The sequence below is a fragment of the Strix aluco genome, chromosome 2, assembly GCF_031877795.1.
Source record: "Strix aluco isolate bStrAlu1 chromosome 2, bStrAlu1.hap1, whole genome shotgun sequence".
Classification (NCBI taxonomy): domain Eukaryota; kingdom Metazoa; phylum Chordata; class Aves; order Strigiformes; family Strigidae; genus Strix; species Strix aluco.
Window position 1 is genome coordinate 105,061,886 of NC_133932.1, and position 19,978 is coordinate 105,081,863.

At 40.3% G+C, this 19,978-nt stretch overlaps 1 protein-coding gene across 6 annotated transcripts in view; it reads right to left on the reverse strand.

The window, feature by feature from the left end:
• Positions 1 to 19,978, reverse strand: part of ENOX1 (ecto-NOX disulfide-thiol exchanger 1) — a 380,823-nt gene that overhangs the window by 160,291 nt on the left and 200,554 nt on the right. The gene's annotated exons all lie outside the window — the stretch shown is intronic.

Genomic DNA, 19,978 nt, shown 5'->3' on the forward strand with positions numbered 1-19,978 from the left:
TCCTGCCTGGAGAAGCCCGGCTCGTGACTGTTTGCTATTAAGACTGTACGTGAGAGAGGGAGCGTCTTTGAGTTCACATACTTAACGCTCAGTGGTGTGTCTGCAGAGCGGCAGGAAATAAACAACAGCGAGGAGGGGTTAACCAGAGACCTGCTGGCTAAAATCTATATGCCTGGAAACAGAAGGAAGAGAGCTGCAAGGTTTAATTGTTTCTAACAGGGACATCAGCCACAGAGCTACCAGGCACAAAGATGCCTACCACAAACTGTACCCACTTTCCGTCTCCCCCCTAAACCCAAAATAGCAGTTGTGCATGTCATGTCAGTCTTTCTGAATTGATCTAGAACGTCCTCCTGGTCCCCAAATAGAGCACCACTGCAAAGCACCAGTACAGCAAGTAGAAAGAGAGGACCGAGAGATGAAACAAGCCACCTATGTATGGATCTCCACCAGAATACCTAAAACTCCTCAGTCGTACCCCAAGATGTATCCTCTATCTTATTTCCTGACAGCTATGTGCCTTCTGGACAAATGCCACCATTCTGCCATAATTGCATTAAAGGGAATATCCACATAGAAGGTCAGATGAAAGTAAAAATGTCTCTCAGCATGATCCGAGATGATAGAAAATCCCTTTACTTGGAGTCTGTCTACCAAAATTTCACCACTGCTCCAATACACTTCCCCTTTCTTCACAATTGATGCAGCAGGTGGGAAAGAGAAGCACTTGTTGGTCATCGGCAGTGGATGCAGGCATTGGTATGGAGTTGGGCATGGAGCACAGCACAAGTCAGAAAGTCCAGATGTGGGGAGGGCTTGAGAGGAGAAAGGAGGGCAGCTGTTCATTATGCTTGGAAATGTGCAGATGAAGAATGAGCAAAGCTATGCTTTAGAAGAGCTTGTTCAGCTGCAAGATGTAATGGATACAGCAGACATTTTCCATAAGATCTGTCACAAGAACTGACATTGGCAGAAATCAGATGCAGTTGAAGACATTTTGCTAACAATCTTCCTGGTAACTTTTCTCAAAGCAAGACCTGGGGTGCTACCCCCTGTCCAAACCCCCCCCCAACTCTATAAAAGAGATACTGGACAACGGTATTGAGGAAACACCCATTGTAATGGAGAAACGTACTGTAAAGCATAATGTAGTACTGTGGTTGCATACTTTTTTTGCATACAGAGTACTTAAAGATGCTAATTTGGGCAATTTCATATCTCTAGGTATTTATTCTATGCTTGTAAAATGAAATGGCATTTTTCATCCCATCTTGACTTGAAGAGAGAATACATTTAGGTTATAAATTGTTTAGAATTACTTGTTAATGCTATTGGCTTTTCTGTATCTTCTTGTAGGAGGGACAGGAGGGAGACGGATAATGCTTTACACATAAAATCATAGAGGAGAAAACCAGAAAGGAAGCTTTGTTTTCAACATGTTTAAACTGTTCAAATGACAGGAATCGGTTGCCTTGGAAGCAGATCTGCAGCTGAATGAAACCTTTCACCTGTCCAACATATGAAATATTTATTATCTGAGGGTGACTAGAGATTCAATAAAGCCAGACATACAATGCAGAAAGCAGACCCTGGCTCATCACCTCCATGAATTTCACAGGTCCTGTGGCAGCCAGATTAGATTTTGCCACAGAGAGGGAAATGGGCTCAGTTGCAGTATTGGGTGGAAGGAGAAATAAAACAAGAGGAAAGCAACATCCTAACTTTATATTCAATTTAACCAGGTTGGTGAAGCAAAATGCTGATGCTCCTCCTATACTGTGTTTAGTAAGGCTGGAAAATATTATTGTTTCTAATTAGAGAGAAGAGCCCCCTCTCTCTTTAGATAATTAATTTTCCAATAAATTATTCTTGGCCACTTGTTTCCCCATAAAAATTGCCCAGTGTTTTTGTCTTGTAGAAGTTTTTAAATTTTTTTTCCTTCTCTTTTGTGTGGGTTGGAATTAATTTATTATAGGGCTCAAACTTGGCAGAGATCCAGACACAGCGGTCTGAAAAATGTTCATACTAAAATTCAGTGATGGGATTCCTTGTTTATTTTATCTCAAAGCCTCCCTGAGAATTTGGTCTTGCAAAATGGAGCACAGTTGATGCACAAGTGGGCAAGTAATCCAGTTTGCTTTATTTTTTTCAGGAAAAAGATTTTAGACATTTCTATTGCTGCAGACACAACCCTGAGTATGAACAAAAGCCAGAGTCATTATTTAAGAAAGTGATATTTTTGCATAGCTGCTTTCAGCAGCAAATCACACTTTGAAAGAACCTTGACATTTTTGCCCTTTATCACATTCATTTTTTTTCTCAGAAAATCTGGATTTCCAAGGCCTTTCGCATCCTTACTAAACAGCTTTAATGTCTGCATTCAAGGGGTGTTGAAATTGTCTAATTAAGCTAAGAGATAAAAATAAAGATTAAAGTCCACTGTCATTCTAGCCTAAATTGTACCACGATAAAGTATAACATTTCTGCTAAGTCTGTGTGTGTGTGAAGTGACTGAAAAGTTGTAGAGAGTTAACACACAACACCAAAATATGATCATTCCTTTCAGTTCATGCTGCTTCCTTATCACACTCCACTTGGCAATTGCATGAAGATTTTAGCAGTAAATATTGGATCAGATAACATCATTTTGAGTCAGGATTGCAGGCTCTTGGGTGTTGCACAGAACTGATCCTGCCCTACCAATTAAGATGGAAGTGAGGTATGAACAAGATGGGGAGGTGAGGAGGGGAGGAAGAAAAGCACAAGGAAAGAGGCAATACGGTATCTGAATGATGCCACTGTACAAACTGCACCACCATGGTTCGAAACCAATGCATACACTGCTGGAAAATGGGGATTTCTAGTTTCTCAGTGTCAGGTAACGTTCATTTCTAGCCTCTTTCACATCACAAGAGACATTAAAATATTAACTGGTCTCTGTTCCAGCACTAGTCCTGTGCCTTAACAGAGTGCACCTGTGATCCCAGGTAGGAGCATTTCTGCATCCCTAGCACGTAATAGTTATACGCCCAGGAAAGCAGGCTTTTTCTAGACTCTGCCTTCATTTTTATTGCTTCTGTGTAAATTACTTCCTCCACGTCTGCTACAGTCCCTTTACCCTCTCACAGAACGCTGTGCTTACGCTTTCCCAAGTTTGCCAGAGAGAGGTTGCTAGGCTCCAAGTGCACCAAAAAGCGCAGAACGTGCCTTCTTTTCTGCATTTCCATATGCCTGGAATACCCCCCTCCTTTCCCACTGTGGTACATCAAGTACCTTTCCTTTCTTTCAGAAAGCTGAGAATCCATCTGTTCGGCAAAGCGCTCCATCTGCAACGACAGCGAGTCCAGTGATGTGCTGCCAATATTTCAACAAAGGGCTCCTCTAAACCCATTCCCCTGAGTCGGTAACACAGCCCACGTCCCCAGGGTGGGGATACTTGCAGACAGGAGGCGTGCAGGACTGGCAGACTCTATTCATTTGGTTTTCCCATTTCAACAAAATGCTTTCCCATATCCAAGGAAAGAGGCAGCAGCATTTGGCAAATGCATTTCTGTTATGTGCCTCCTACCAGAAATATTCATACTTGGGTCCTGGGAAGAAAAAAAAAAAATCTACATCGTTGAGAGAGTTGCAGAGTGTGCACGTGGAAAAAATACAAGGGATGAAGATGGTAGCAAGGGATTTTAATCCCTTTCAGGAACTGCAGAGGACCATATCTGTGTCCCAGTTACAAAGAAGGAAATCATGCCAAATTTTCCTTTTAGCACTATGCTAGCAAAGGGCTGTGCTTTGCAAACATGACTGGTAAGTCTGAGGACAGGGGTGAAAGAAGAAGGCAGTTTTTCAGAAGGCAAGTGTACAGCACTTTGGCCATTCGCACTTCTGCATCAGGTCTGAATACATATTGAATAGTATATAAATATATATATGTATGTATATATGGATATACGCATGTATGTATAAATAAATGTGTATTAGACAGTTGATTTACAAACTTTGGCTGCTGCATTTGATTCATATGCTACCCTGTCTCAGGCATTTTAAAAGTCCCGGCTTGACAGTTTTCCATATGTGGTTTATTCAGTTGATACATGCAGGCCAGGATGCTTTGACTGCATGTACTTTGGATCGCCCACTTTTTCTGTCGTTGTTTATCAGATGCACAGTATTAGGTTTATGACAAGTTGCAGTCACATATAAATGACCAGATGTTAAATTACATTAAACTCCCAAAGTTTTCAAAGGTGACAATGTAATATATCATTTGCTGTTTTTTAAATCAGCAGCTTCTTAAATCATTTGAGGCTCTTCTTAAACAGGAGAACTGTGTTGGAACACATAACCTATACCACTTCAACTTTCTTATCTCAATGTGCTTTTTAAATTGTACATAAGAAAAATAAAATACCTTGGACTCAACAATTCAGTATATCTTCCAGCAGAGGAGTTTTGTTGGTTTTGAAGAATAAAGAACACAAGATTAGCGTCAGTGGTTGCCATCACATAGTTTAGCTTGATAGCATTAATACATGTGCAAATAATCACACCAAATAATCTGTATTTACATGTCAGGAAGCAATTTAAAAAAATATTTTCTGGTTTTGTCTACTTTGGCTGCCACATAGATAGCAAAGTGTCAAGTCTCTTACCTACAAATGCAGGCAGCACTAATGTGTCTGTCCTATAATGAGTTCTTTCAGAGAAAAATACTGATCCTTATCTAGCAAAGCGCAGCAGTACATTTTGGAGCTCATCCATCTATAGCAAAACACTTCGGAACATGTTTATGTTTAAAGCATTTGTTGAATAGGCAGAGATTAAGATTGTACTCAGTTGGTCTGTTGAACTGGGGCCTGTCTTAGGCTTCCACAAGGTGATCTGCAATGCTCAGAGATGTTGTGCACAGCCACCAAGCTGACTCCAGCACCCTGGGTCCTCTACAAAATAGGTCTAAGGAAGATGCTATATGAAAGGTAACAAAAGGCAAGTACAGCCCAAATCCACACATCACTGGGAACTCTCCCTCCAAGTCAGGCAAGACAAAAGCTTTTGAAATGGAGGGCTGATATGGCCCAGGAGGGCTGGAGCACTGCTGACCCAAGACACAAACATATACAGCCCCAGAAATCCTACTGACTAAATTGGTAAGGCAGGACAGCATGGGTGGAACATAAGAATCATTATTTCCTTTTTGCAGACAATAAAATGAGGCACAGACAAAAAAAAGTTACCTGCTAAAGACCTGCTAAAGCAAAGCTATGACAGGAATTTGAAATTAAGCCAGATCTGCTGAATTCTAGTCTGATTCTCCAACCATCAGACCAGCATCCCTCCTGGCTTTGAAATAAGCATTCAAGGCATAATTAAAGTAATTCATATGTCCATCATGTTACCCAGGCAAGAAATTAAAAATGCTTTGCAAAGAATTGTCCAAGTTACTTTTCACAACAGAGATAAGCTGAACCAGTGAAGGTGGTGCAGGGTGCTTGTCACTCACAAGAGCATTTTCCTTTTCCAAATAGGTGTAAATTATTTGCCTTCTCATTTTTCTCTATTTTCTTCAAAATCTCTTAAAATCCCACTAATGCTCCAGCCCAGTTTTACTTAGTTTTGATCTTGGTAAAGTATCTTATCAGTCTTCTCCCTACTCCATGCTCGCAAAGTGACTGCATGGCACAGAAAGTTTTCCCAGGCTGAATTCTTTGTAATGTGTACAGCTCTCATCTGGTTAAAAGCATGTGAAGAAGAATACAACATCCCATACAAAAAGTCAGCTCATCTTTCGTTGGAAAGAAAAGCTCCTGTCCCCACTGGTGTAGGAGTGAGCGGGAACATAAAGTCACCAGCCCTGACTTGAAATCAGAGGGGTTGTGTTGAGCTATAAGTGGTCCAGTAAGTTTTTGAGCGGGATGGTTTACACCATGCCATGACTTTGAAACATTCTTGTGAGGAGATATCCATCATATAAGCAAAGCTGGAAACTACATGAGAGAAGCCAGTTGCGTTGTGTTTCCTCAACTCTCCTCTTCTAGCTGTGTCTGCTGCTGTGCCACTTTTTGGCCTTAGTGCACCATGTCTGCACTAATCTCCTTGTGGTTCTTCTTTCCACTGATGCCACAATCCTCTGCAGGAATGAAACCTGGTGATCTAGTCATGAGTTTCTGCTGGGCTCCCACTGTGACATCTCCCTTTGCAAACACTGCTTGCAAAGAGGAGGGAAGATGCCATCTAAACACATGAGTGGAAGTGTCTTGTACTAAAATTCTGTGGTGATCATGCTAGTCTGATCCTTTAAGCTGACCACAAGCCTGCAAACTGAGAACGTAGGTGCTGCCGATAGGAGCAAGTCAGTAACACAAGAAATATCCCAGTGTGAGCTTTGCCAACTAAAGAGGGTCAAACTACTTCTCTCCTCCCTGCCTCTCCCTGAGAAAAGACCTATTTCCCAAAGGATGGATCTGCTTCCAAAAGCACACATTAGCACTGAAGCTGGACACCAACACTGCATGCAATTAAAGTGCTGGCTGCAGCACAATTTCATCTCCAACACACACCTGAAGGACCCATTTTCCTAGGTTTTTTTTCTACAGTCCTTGAATATCCCATCACTCCAATGCAGTATCTTTCAGTCAAGCCTATATAAACTGTCTCCTAATAAATACAGGCATGTGTGTGCACACGTGCACATAACTAACAGACCAACCAACTAGCTAACCAGCAAGCTAACACTGTATATTTATACTTAGCCTTCAGCTTGCTTGGTACCCTATTTTAAATTACCTTTTTTGAGATATTTTTTTCACATCCCCTCAAACTTTCTTAGTGCTTCAACTCTGTGTACAGCTGCTTCTTCACGAGGCAATTTTGTTGCTCATTTAACTATCACATTAATCAGGTGAATGTGTCTCTCTAGTATATCTAACAACTGCTCATTAAATCAGGTCTCCAATACTGTTGAAAAATAATTAAAAACCTGTTTCCAATAAACAAGCTATAAAGGCATTAAGGACAAAATAGTGTGTAGAAAATGTGTTGGAAATGCAGGGACAGAAAATTCTGACCAGGCATAGCCTAGGCAGAATTAACTGAATACCAAATTAATTGCTAGTAGTGTCAGGCAAATAGTAAAAAGAAAGTTATAAATATTCACTTCAAATTAACAATTGACAATTTATTGTGGCTGAACACAAGTTCCTTTTATGTCTGCTTCCTACAAATAGTCATGCAAAGCAAATTCAAAGCTTGTACACTCCATGATTTGCTTCCAGAATAGGAGGTATAATTGATAAGGGATTTACACACTGACAAAGCAAGGGAGGCCAGGCTCCCAAAATCCTTTGGAGCCAGCACACAAAGGTAATTAAGAAAACCAGTGAAGGAACTGGCTCCCTGCACCTTCTTTAGCTAGCACCAGGCACAGGGATACCTAATTACAGTTTGTCAGCAACTGAGGTGATGAGAGAAATCTGCCATCAGGCAATTCAAACAGAAAATAAACTAGAGATAATAATACTTCCACTGGAAGAACAAGAGACTGAATTTGTTGAGTAAATAATTCACTTTGCTTTAATTGCTACACACAAAGTGAAATGACACAGTGATATCTTGGTGACCAGATAAAATATGTCATCTTCTACCCACCTAGTGAACCACGCAGCACTGAACAGAGAAGTTGCCTTCCCCTGCTTGCATTAAAGGAGGACAACTGAAAAAGATTTAAAATTCAGTTTGTAAATCGAGCAATTTTAAATCAGCTCCCAGTCAATGACCCCATCTCCAAGTCAGTCACTGACAGCAGAGGCAACTTAGCAATAACAAGCATTTATATTCTGCAGTTCTTCTATACGTGTTTAGTTAGGATAGTGGTGGTTAATCTACTGTTCCACTTAATTAAATACTGTTAAAATTATACTTTAAGCATCATCTCATATCTTTCTAGCACAATTACAATCTATAACTCGCCATCTTACATCAATCACTAATTTGCTGTCTGGTAGCATAATTTCTCATTACGAAGCATTCATCTTCAGCAAGTCAAGGTGTGCCAAGTGCTCCTAATGCTACAGTGGCCACTCACCCTGGTGAAACCGTGCCCCAGAACGAAGAAAGAGTATCTCTCTTCCTCCTGAAAGCCATGGTGTTGGTCCCCAGAAGGAATCCCATGACATACGACAGAAGTCATATTATATACATATAGGCTCAGAAGAGTTTTCCTAAAACATGAGAGTGCTAAGAAGGTGTGTGCTGAGGACACACTGCCATTCTGCAGTGCAGCTGGTGAACAAGCAGTGAAATCAGTTTAGCTATACAGAAAAGCAATGACCAGACAATAGAGAGGATTATCAGATCCACAGTGTTAGCAAAAAGAAAAAAGGGGAAAAAACTCCCACTCGCTATAGCTGAACCTTCCCCCTCCTCTAGAAAGCAGATGTTTCTTGTAAAATAGTGGAAAGGAAAAGGAGGACAGTCTGACAAGGAAGCCATGGATAGAAGTGAGAGATTTATCTCGATTTTGTACCTGAGTGCTCTTCATATATTACTGTAAGGCTTAGCTCTGCATTACAAGCTTACTCGACATTCCAGGAAGCAGTAATTTCCCAGCCACGCCGTGTGTTAAATTAGACCTTTTTTTTCCTAGGTATTGTTTTGTGTCTGCATTCACATGTAAAGATTCTCCCCGATGACATTTGGATAATCCTAGCCTCTTCAGAAGGCATACATATATGTAAGCATTAATTAAATAAACATAGGATATGCTTCCATGTAAGCAAAAGCATGCCTGAGTGCATCCCTTCTGAAGTTTGTTATTCAATAATATGGAGAAAAAAACTTTCAAAGAGGACGTAAATCCACTGCTTTTGGAAATCCCTTATGTCCTAATGATGAATAAGTGCCAATTGTCATCTGTCATAACCTGCAAAATCTTGAGAATACTGTAATTCTGTGCAATTATTACTTAGAGATTAAAGCATGTAGATACTTAGTATATTAGACATTTCTAAACAAAACAATTAATGCTGCTTATTTTTGCTCAACAAGCAGGTAGAGGAAAAGCTACTGAAAATGAAATACAATTGAAAGCAGTCCTTGACCAAGAGTAAACTGTGTGTGTAAAACACCCGCATCTTTGTTATGAAAATGCTTCAGAAAGGCTTCATGGAAGAAGACAAATTGTTCAAGTCTCTCCAAAACTACAATCTTGGCTGCTTACAGTTAAACTATACAAAACATTTTGTTTTGTGAAGCCAAAGCTTTGTTCCTCAAAAGCTTTATTCAGTAGCCAAGAAACCCAATATTCAGAAAGAAAGTAAGAGTGAAACTTAACCAATCTGATCACAGTTATTTCACTGTCTTTTATAAGCTTAGAATGATCTGTATATGGTACTGATAAACAACCCTTGTTGTCTTAGTAAATAATACTGATGAAATCCTTTTGGCCTTTACTGTACACATTTCTCACAAGAAACATCAGTTTTCACAGGATTTTTTTTCCTTCTCCCCAGGAAGGCAGAACTGTGCAAGACCTGTCCCAAAAAAAAAAAAAAAATTACTAGTTATAAAAACAGATGTTTCAACAATAATCACAGGATTATGTGGTAGGCAAAAATAACCATGTGCAGTATTTATGTTAAACTATTCTGGTTCTGTGCTAGTTTCTACTCTGTTTTTCAGAGGACACAAACATTTATTCAGCTGCAACTAGCCTTAGAAAAAATGTAGACTTCCTTTGTCGTTTAATATTTTTGATCAGTTTTGACTGAAGCAGTATTACTGGAGTGTCTCTCATTATTGCAATTGGTTGAATCTACAGAATTAAGGAATTTTCAGCTTTTTCTTTTTTCCTTGATCAGGTATGTTTGTCCTATTTCCAGACTTTTTCTATAGAACATATCTATCAAAGTCCATTGTGCTGGCTTTGGCTGGGTAGAGCTCATTTTCTTCGTAGCAGCTTGTATGGTGCTGTGTTTTGGATCTGTGACCAAAACAGTGTTGATAACACACAGATGTTTTAGTTATTGCTGAGCAGTGCCTGCACAGTGTCAAGGCCTCTTCTGTTTCTCATGTTGCCCCACCAGTGAGGAGGCTGAGGGTGCATGAGGAGTTGGGAGGGGACACAGTTGGGACAGCTGACCCCAGTTGACCAAAGGGATATTCCATACCATATGGTGTCATGCTCAACATATAAAGCTGGGGAAGAATAAGGAAGGGGGGGATGCTCAGAGTGATGGCGTTTGTCTTCCCAAGTCACTGTTACATATGATGAAGCCCTGTTTTCCTGGAGATGGCTGAGCACCTGCCTGCTGAGAGGAAGTACTGAATGAATTCCTTGCTCTGCTTGAGCACAAGGCTTTTGCTTTACCTATTTAACTGCTTTTATCTCAGCACAGGATTTTCTCACTTTTACCCTTCTGATTATCTCCCCCATCCTACCAGGGGGGTGTGAGTGAGTGGTGGTGTGGGGTTTAGCTGTCAGCTGGGATTAAAACACAACATCCACATAAAACCCACTGTTCGTATTCCATGTGTACATAATCCATATTCCAAACATATTGTGTGTTGGATAAGAGATCATTCTCCCATGTTATAAGAATTTTTGACATGCAAAATTTGTTTAACCAGCCTAAATCAGGCCAAATTTGCTGACCATAATATTAAACATTTTGTTGAACTGCAAAGAGAATTTCAGTTCATAAGATATTTCATTTTGAAGTTGTTTAAAAAATTCTCTAGCTTACAGTTTAAAAAAAATATTTCAAATAGAAATGTATGACTCCTTAATTTGCAAAAGCACATCTGGGATATTTAATTGGAAAATTGTTTAAAACACTGTTATATTTCAAACAGTATCAGTTTTCATTGTCAGTTTTTGACAAGAGTTTTTAAAAGTCCTGACTTCAGCAAATTGCCAAATAAAATCTTCTGTGGCAAAGGTATTGCAAAAGCATGTTGTGCAAAAGACATACTTCCACTAAGATGCAGATTAATAGAACAAGCAAGAAGAGATGTTTATATTTATATGGAAAAGCAGATCTATCTGTAGCAATAATAACATTTATTAGACTTCAGCTTATTTTCGGCATGAATGCAGGGATGTTTTAATATTCCAAACAACCATAGAATGCTTTTATTTGCTTTGTTCATTAAAAAAAAAAAAAAAAAAAAGAGAAGAAAACGCCACAAATATATATTATTCATGGATACAGATATCTCAGCTCATAAAAGCAGTGAGCTCTCAGCACATATTTTCTACCTGGTATTATAAACCAAATGTATAAAATGCATGGTTCCAGAGAAAAGTACATGATTTTGCAGTTCACTGAATCCTTTCTTTAACAACCTTTCCATTTCTCATTTGTGTAAGCAAATGAAAGCAAGCCCAGCAGTTTCTGAAAACACACAGAACATTTCAACTTTATTTAAGAGTTAGATGAAAACAGCAAACTACAGAAAAATAACAGAATTTGTAGAAGCACAGAACCACAAACCAACCCAGGCTGGAGGGCTTTGGTGGTTGTTTGGTGCAATCCCTTGCTCTAAGAGTGGCCAACTTAGAACCGGTTGCTCAAGACTGCCAGGTTTGAATATCTCCAAGAATGGAGAGTTCACAGCCTCTCTATGCAACCTGCTCCAATGCTTGACTACATTACTGTGATTTTTTTACTTTCCTAATATCCAGCTGGGATTTCCCATGTTGCAACTTGTGTCCATTCCCTCTCCCATCATTGTCCTCTTACAAGAAACGTCTGGTTTCATCTTCCTTATATCCCCATTAGACAGCTGAAGACAACATTTAGATCCTGAAGATAATTTAGATCTTTCCTCAAAATTCTTTTCCTAAGGCTGAACAGACTCACTTGTCTTGGTTTCATCTGGTATATCATGTGCTCCATCAACACTCAAGAAATATCTGAAGTGTTTATTATAAAGACAAAACATGCAGGTGATGTCCAAACACTAGCCAAGACAGCTGACAGATTGTCATCTATTTCAAAGGATTTTGATCAAGTCCTTATTTCACACATGTACTTGAATAAACAATAAGAAAGGCAGGAGGAGGGGAAAGATTAATTATATCACAGAGCTGTTTAGTTTGGGTATCTCTGTTTTCTGTTTAAAGATTTTTCATCAAAATTCATAACTGGAACTTAAGCATCTCAGTTTTTATTATATCAGAGGTTATACACTGATGGCTTCAGAAATAAGTATCTGAATGTCCTGATACATAACTTGGTTTAAAATTTAATGGTACATTACACCTATCTGTTCCACAGCAGGAGTGGAAATCTTTAGATTTAACTTGCTAAGTCTTTTGTTCTTTCCCAGTTACTGCACCCAGTGACCAAAGTACACTGTGTACTAATAGCTGGTAAGTGGGAAAGAGCACATTGCCACATTGCTGGCAAAACACCGATCATTGAATTCTTATTAAAGTTCTAATGTTTAGATATGTCTTAACTTTCAGCTTTCAGCACTGGAATTTATCTGGACCTCTGCGTACCTTCATTCTTTGGGCATTTCATGATTTCCCTTGAGAGTATAAGGAAAAGGAAGCTGTTTATACACACATTAGATCAAGAAATTGATTCACTTTCCCAACAGAAGAATGAACTAATAGGATGGTGAAATTGTGAATCACATATTCTGTGGCTTTAAGGCAAGCTGATAAAGTAATAAAATGAAGCTCCCTGGAGACACCGAAACCCAGCAGAGCATATTAGAGCATATTTTCAGAATAATTTCCTATTTTTTGTCCAATGCAATATGTGTTTTGAGTCAAACTTAGAATAACATGATCACTTCTGTTATCATCATGTAGTTATTTGACTGCTTTTTTTAAAAGTCAGCCACCAAATAGGAAATTTGCAAATATTTCTTCAAAAACAACACAAAGCTTTCCACCACCAAGCAAACTCCATGGTTCATTGTTCCTTTCCCTTGAAGCAAGAAGTGCACTCACTAGCTATTAGATATGAAGTGGCTCTAAGTCATTAGTATTTCACTTTTTCAAGGATCTTTTTTTCCCAGTGTTTTGAGGGCAGTCAGCCAGCAACATTTGCTGTGTGACAGACATCTGCAAGAAACGCGAACACATACAAAGTTCCAGCTTTCAGACAACTCAAGCTAAATTACTAACTTGCAGTTTCAATATAAGCTTGCTGCTGTGTGCAGCAAAGACACAGCACAAATAAAGGCAATCCTCTCTCCTGGAAATCATATTAGACACAACTAAAACAAGCTACTCTTGAAGCAGGAAGTTCTTTTCTGCTGATTTCTCTATTTCTTTTACTAATTATTCCTTGAGGTTGCTGCATGTTCTGCAATACTGTGATGGAGAGAAAATTTGACTAATAAAAGGATTTTAAGGTCTCTTGTAAAAAGGAGGAGGTTCTGCTGTTAATTTTGCTACATTTAGATACAATGAGAGATAAAAAGTGGATTTATTTGAATTCTAGGAAATACAGGGTCTGCACTCGAGACAGAAATTTCCACGGAAAAGGTGCATTGTGGCCTCTAGCACTCTTTCTGGATTATGTGGATGAGAAGATCTCATAAACGTCCAGATCAAAAGGGAGATAAGACTTTGCAAGTAAGGAAGAAAAACTTTGATGTGATTTCTCAGGAAGACAGCTTCCAGTCAAAGAGGAAGGTCTCAGAAGGCTGAGAAATGTAATTATAGTACTTGCATCTATGGTAGGCTTGCAACAAAAGACATATCCTTAGCCCTTTAAAATCTCTTAAAACGTTTCTTAGTTAAGGTTCCATGAACTTAAAAATTTTGGAAACAACTGGCTTTATGGGAAAGCTGACCTGGGAACTAGCCTGTAGCGGACCCCCTGCCCTTTGTGTAGACAGAATTGCAAGTTGACACACCAAGAGCATGCCAAGGTAAATTAGAGCAAGGAGTACACTCGGAGAGATTACTTACCAGAGAGACAATGCGAACCAGAACCATGGCACTGGATGGCATAAGACAACAACAAGCAAGACAAAATAAATGTGAGCTAAAAATGCAGAGATTAGAGCAGAGGCTCTCCAAACAAATGAGGTCACCCATGCCAGAGGTATGGAGGGAGGATCACAAGTCCTGTGGGAGTTCAGCTGATAGATGGAGTGGGAGGAGGAGAAATCCCAAATGAGATGTAAGAATGTTGAGAGAGGGAGGGCACAGCCATAAAAGCAAAGGGAAGAGAAAGGGTCAATGCAACAGGAGTAAAATTAAAGCAAGGTGCTTCTGAATGTTGTTAAAGTTATATAAATTACATACTTTATTCACCACTTACAGAGCTGTTTCAAGAACAACTGCATTATTGAAATCAATATAAAACTGCCGAGGTGCTCCACAAACACAAGCTTGGGTAATGTACCTGCCCTGCAACATTTACCATCAGACTGAGCTTGGTAAATCTCATCCATTCAGCCATAAATAATAACTTCCCAAACCTCTGCCAGATTGGCACTTTTTCCAAATTTCAGCTATATTTACACACCCACAGTTAGCAGCTGACAAGTCATATATGAGGGAAATTGCCTCCCTCTAAAAAAGAGCTGCTGTCAGAACTGCTTTGTTCCACATGGAAATAATTCAAAGGAGTTGTCACAAAAGACCAGCTAGACTCAGACTAGTTACCACAACGGACATTTTTACTCAAGCCCGGTTCCAGTACTTTTGCACTACTTTTGTTCAGCTACAGAGTTAAGTACCAGAGATAAGTTTTCTTTCTTTCATTTTTTTAAAAACTCATAACTTCATGAGGCTAGCAGCAAAAAGATTAAAAGAACCAGAATACAGTCAATGGCTCTACTGTGAACCAAACCTTCCTGAGATGCAGGCAGTGTCATTAAAGCACAGGCAGGCAGGCATTGCCCAGGGATGGGCCTACTTTTTCAGTGCCTGATAAGCATTGTCAGTGCCTGAAAAGATGGGGATGGGCCACTCTAACTTGAGTAGTCTCACCCTATGCCTTGGCACTGCAAAGCTGGTGGAGAAGGGTAGGCATCTCCTTGCATTTCTGTAGCTGTCACCTTCACACACAATTCTGGCAACAACTACAACTCTTCTAGGAGTCTCTCCATATTTCCTTTTTCTAAATCTTTTTTCCTCTTCCTCCTCAGGAGGACCAAGAAGGTGAGGAGATGAATGGTGAGGACGGGCTGCCTTTTATGAGCTGGAGTGAAAATAATATGCTGGATGGTGACAAGACAGTTGCCAGGAGATGTGAGCTCAGAGACTGATACCTCAAAGAGAGGAGGATGCAGAGGGAGAGAGATTTTCTAGGGGGAAAAGAGCCTCAAGCACCCACTAATAGCCTGCTACAGCCTCCTGTACTTACCCCCCAGCCCCACTGCCTCTGCAAGGCTCCTTGCTCCTTTTCTCCAGCTGGTCTTACCCATCCTGCCCCATCCATTCCCCTTCTCCACTCAGAGCTGACCTCTCATCTGTCTAGGGCATCTCCTGAAGCTCAGCTATTGCCCCTCTCTCTCCCTTCTTGTCTGCACCTGGAGCCCACCCTGCTACTGCAGAGCCTCAGGCTCTGTCTACATAGCCAGAAAACCTTGCACTGGTTGGACATTTGAATGGCACACCCATCCCTCTTGTGGGCAGCACACCTCTTCAGCTGGGCAAAGAGCCATGAGATGGAGAAAAGGCAATGCGTCCTCCACAGTCAGTTTGCACACTTTTGCAGTGACATGGCACTGGGCATGGGAGATAATAAAATACAGTCATACCATCTGAAATGGTACTTTATGCTTTCATTTTTTTCAATGGAAATCCTGAATGGAAATCTTTATAGTTTTGCTTTGAAGGTGATTTAAGTAACTGCTTTATTCCCTAATCTAAGGAAAGGGAATACCATAAATGTCACAGTAATTTTAGTTACTTACAAAAACATTTGTAAAGATATTAATATCATCTACTATAAGTGAGCAGTATCGCCCTAAGTAAGTGAATCCATAAAGAGCAGGTTTTATTATAAGGTAGTATTAACCCTGGTGAAATAATCGGTATTCCTGAATCACCTCTAGTTTGGATAATGGAGATACTTCTTCCAGATAAACCTAAGATAAAAAGATGGTATGCAGCATTGAAAACACTATGAATTTGGGATAGTTACATAATTTTGGATCCACTGAAAATATTACAATGAAATTAAATACTTTCTTATGTCCCAAATATTCTGTCTGGTTTTGTTTGGTTCACATAACAACCCAAAATTCAAGTACCCATTCTTCTCAAAGCAGCACCTCACAATTTCAGATAGTAAGCATGAATAACTGATATTATACCTATATATATATATATATATGGCCACACCAGCCTTTGGACCGCGCTGTGCCACAAGTTATCATAGCTGTAAAACAGGCTCTATAAACTTGGAAAGAAAACACGGACAGAAATCCTGCTTTGCTGAACAGCATGTCCAGTAATGCTCTCAGCTCTAACACATGATGCCAAAATTCACAGGATCTGAAAAATTCCCACCCTGCCGCCACCACCACCAGCCAGAGGAGCTCTTGTCAGGACATCACACCCAAACTCTGCTAGCGGGAGCTATCTTCTGTACATTTATTAAGCTGTCTGCAAATCTGACACCTCCGTAGCCTCCATCTGACTATAGCAACAAAGTAGGTTTCTTCTTCCCTCTTCTGATTTTTCAGACTCGGAGCCATCACTCAAGGAGTTTGAGGACTCCCAGTTCATCTGCTTGTCATATAGGCAGTCAGGGCAGGAGAAAAGAGGGGAGACAAATTTATTTATTTATTCTACACTGGCACCCCTCCTTCTGCAAAGCATCCAGTGCCTGCTTTGGCTAACTCTCACGGGTTTCCTAAGCTGTAATAGAATGATATGGACATAATCCTTGGAATTTTTTCACTGCTGCCCAAAATGTTCTCAACAGCAACAGTGAATATTGTCCAACATAATTAGACACTGAGTGAAGCCAAAATAAGACAGAGGGACCAAACAATGATAGCCAAGGCTCCCCTCCTCAAATGGAGCCAGCCCATGAACTGAACCAGATGTACAAAATGCTCTCACAACCAGCACCACACATTAAATCTTCACCCTCCTACCCCAGAGCTCTGGGAGGGTTTCTGTTGTATGTTCAGCAATCTCTCCCCAGATGTTTAGCTCTCTTGTTCATTTCCTCCTTCAAATAACAGCTAATAATGAGAAGCAAGCATGTCCACAGTTTGTGGACAGGAGAGGCTTTCATCTGGCAGGAGGAAGAGTACCACTTTTTTTTAATCTATTTGGTGCTCTAAAATACGCACTTCCCTGTCTGTCTTGTTCTGACCACACTCTACTCTCAGCCAAGAAGTAAGCCAAGAAACACTCTTTGCAGGCTGCAATTAAAAAACAAACCACACAGCATTGTTAGTACCTGGATAAACAGCCATTAATTATTTAAGTGTGCATGTCAGTCCCAGTCTGCCTAGCTCTGAAAGGGGAGCCAGGGCATGTATTCTGGGCACTGCTCTAAATGGGAAGCTCTCTGTAATTTTACAGAAGGGTAGTGGATGCAAGAGCCTTAAATATCAATATTGAAGCCTACAGCAAAGTCTTTGTCACAGCTTTGAACACAGGCAGATCTGCACTATAGCAGGAAAGCATGATCTGGGTATTTTGGAGGGTAATAGATAAATGATGTGCATTACCCTACAGGACACCTACCATTGAAAAGATGCATTGTCATAGTATAGTTTTAGCCAAGATAGTTCTCCTCATTGCAATGATAGCATGCTGACAAAACCTGAGATAGAACTGTTGAAATACACTTGGTTGCATGTGGAAACTAGGAGTGAGCCATACGTCCAAGCTCATACCTGTCACCAGATGAGCACTGGTGATGCAGGAGATGTTCACAACCCTCAGGCCAGTGCTTCACTTCTGCAGCACGTGTGCTTGCCTTTTTTTCAGAAGCCAGGCACTGACATGAAGCTACTGACTTAGTCTTGCTAAGGTTGACCATTCTTTACAGAGCAGCATAGAAAAAAAATAATACAAGAAGTCAACAAGTGTCTACTTTCGAAACCTTTATCACACTTTTTTGGCTATTGCTTCTTCCCCCTCCCCACCCCATTACTTTTGTAACAGGGTCTGCTGCACCTACAGAATGTGTACAGCTGCACGACAAGTGAGCTCTGTTTTCTGTAAATTAGAAAACAGCAAGCAAGCAAATAGCTGCAATGTGGTTATTATTTTGTACCTTTATCCATTTTTTGCCTTTACTATCTATAAAACATCTCTGTTGGAACTTCTTGATATTCGTTTTGTCTAGCAAGTATCAAAAAGTAGCTGAGACAGTTGCCTTTTTCACTTAGACGTTACATCATCATGCCCTCTCAAGGATAAAATATTTATTATGATTAATACAAAAGGCATTACAGACAGAGCATTTCAGGAACATCAGAACAGATTAAAATTTAAAATAATAACATACCTAATAGCTTTCTCTACTTTGGGATCTGGAGGGCTGTACTGAGGGTCTTTTACCATCTTCGAAATGACATTAAAAGACATTCTTATACAATTTGCATTTAGGCCTAGTGCAAAACCCAAGTGAAAAGCACATTAAATTCAGATTATAGTCTTTTTAAACTCACCATGGGCAGGAAAAGTTGATACCATGTTTCATATCAGCAAGCACTGTCTTGGTAACTTGGAGACATGCTTTTATTTTGTTGATGTAATGAGAAGCAATAACCCTTTGAGAATGATCAGCAGTCACTTTAGTCCTGCCTGATCAATGCCAGATGAACTTGGTGTTGATCAGCTGTGGTGTGGGATGGGGCCCCCCTCGCTGAGCCCCTCTCCCCTCATAGCTCAGCAGCTGCATTTGCGCTCAGGCCCTTCCCTTACTCCCCTCCTGCGTTTGGCTGCAGCCATGATGTGCCTGGCCCCATATCCAGCTCATCCCAGCCCAGCTGGGGCACCACAGGGCTGCGGTCTTGCCAGGAGAGACACTGCCCCTGCCTGCCTCGCCACCCTCCTGGCTCTCCTGGCCGGGCCGAACAGCTCTGGCACAGGGATGTGTGGAGACATCCCACATTTCCCATATTATACCACATACCTGTACCGCCTTAGGAAGGTTCTCTACTCATCTCTTTTTTTCCTTGCTAAAGGCCAGCACTTCATCAGCCTAACACTGTCTGGAAGGCTGGAATGAAAAATACCAAATCCATCTATCGCTTGAATTAAGGGGTTTTACACGCTGACCACAATCCAGTGAAACCTTTGATTTCCCTGAGCAATAAAGCCAGGCTGTGGCTGTGGCCCTTGGGATGGAGCGTGTTGGCTACACAGAAATGGCCGAGTCTTCCCACAGCCTGTCCTGGAGCAACGAAAGGAGGAAGACAGAGCCTGGGTCATTCTGGAAGTAAGGCTGTGCAAGATAAACAGGGTGATATCTGTTCCAGACCACAAATGCACTGAGGAAAATGCTGACGAGGGATTCCTTTAAGCATCTGTTTATACTGTGCAGGAGAGAAATCTGAATTACCACGGAGGACTTCAATTTCAATAGCATACGCTGGAGGCTTTGTGCTGCCTTGAAATAAATAAATAAAAATAAAAAAAGTCTACATAAGGACATTTTTTGAACTCAGTAAGAATTGCATTTAGCTTGCAGGAATCTTATATTATACCTAATCTTGAAAGATAACATAAAATTTACCACAGAACTAAAAATTAGCAGTTGCTTCTTTATGAATGACACCATTTGCTCATTATGTTTCTTATTCACAAACAGGATAACATGAAAACAAATATACCTGGTGCCTTAAAATGATTCATTTTGCAATCCAAAAAACAATTAGGAGCAAATTCAGCTGGGAGAAACAGTTTATTTGGGAAAAAGATGAAAGCTGGGACCTGTTTAATAACATTTTACTAGAGACTAAAAAAAAAACCATTAACAATGAGAAAAAAGGAATACTTGCCTGAATCGTCACAGTGGCTTACTGAAGTAAAAAT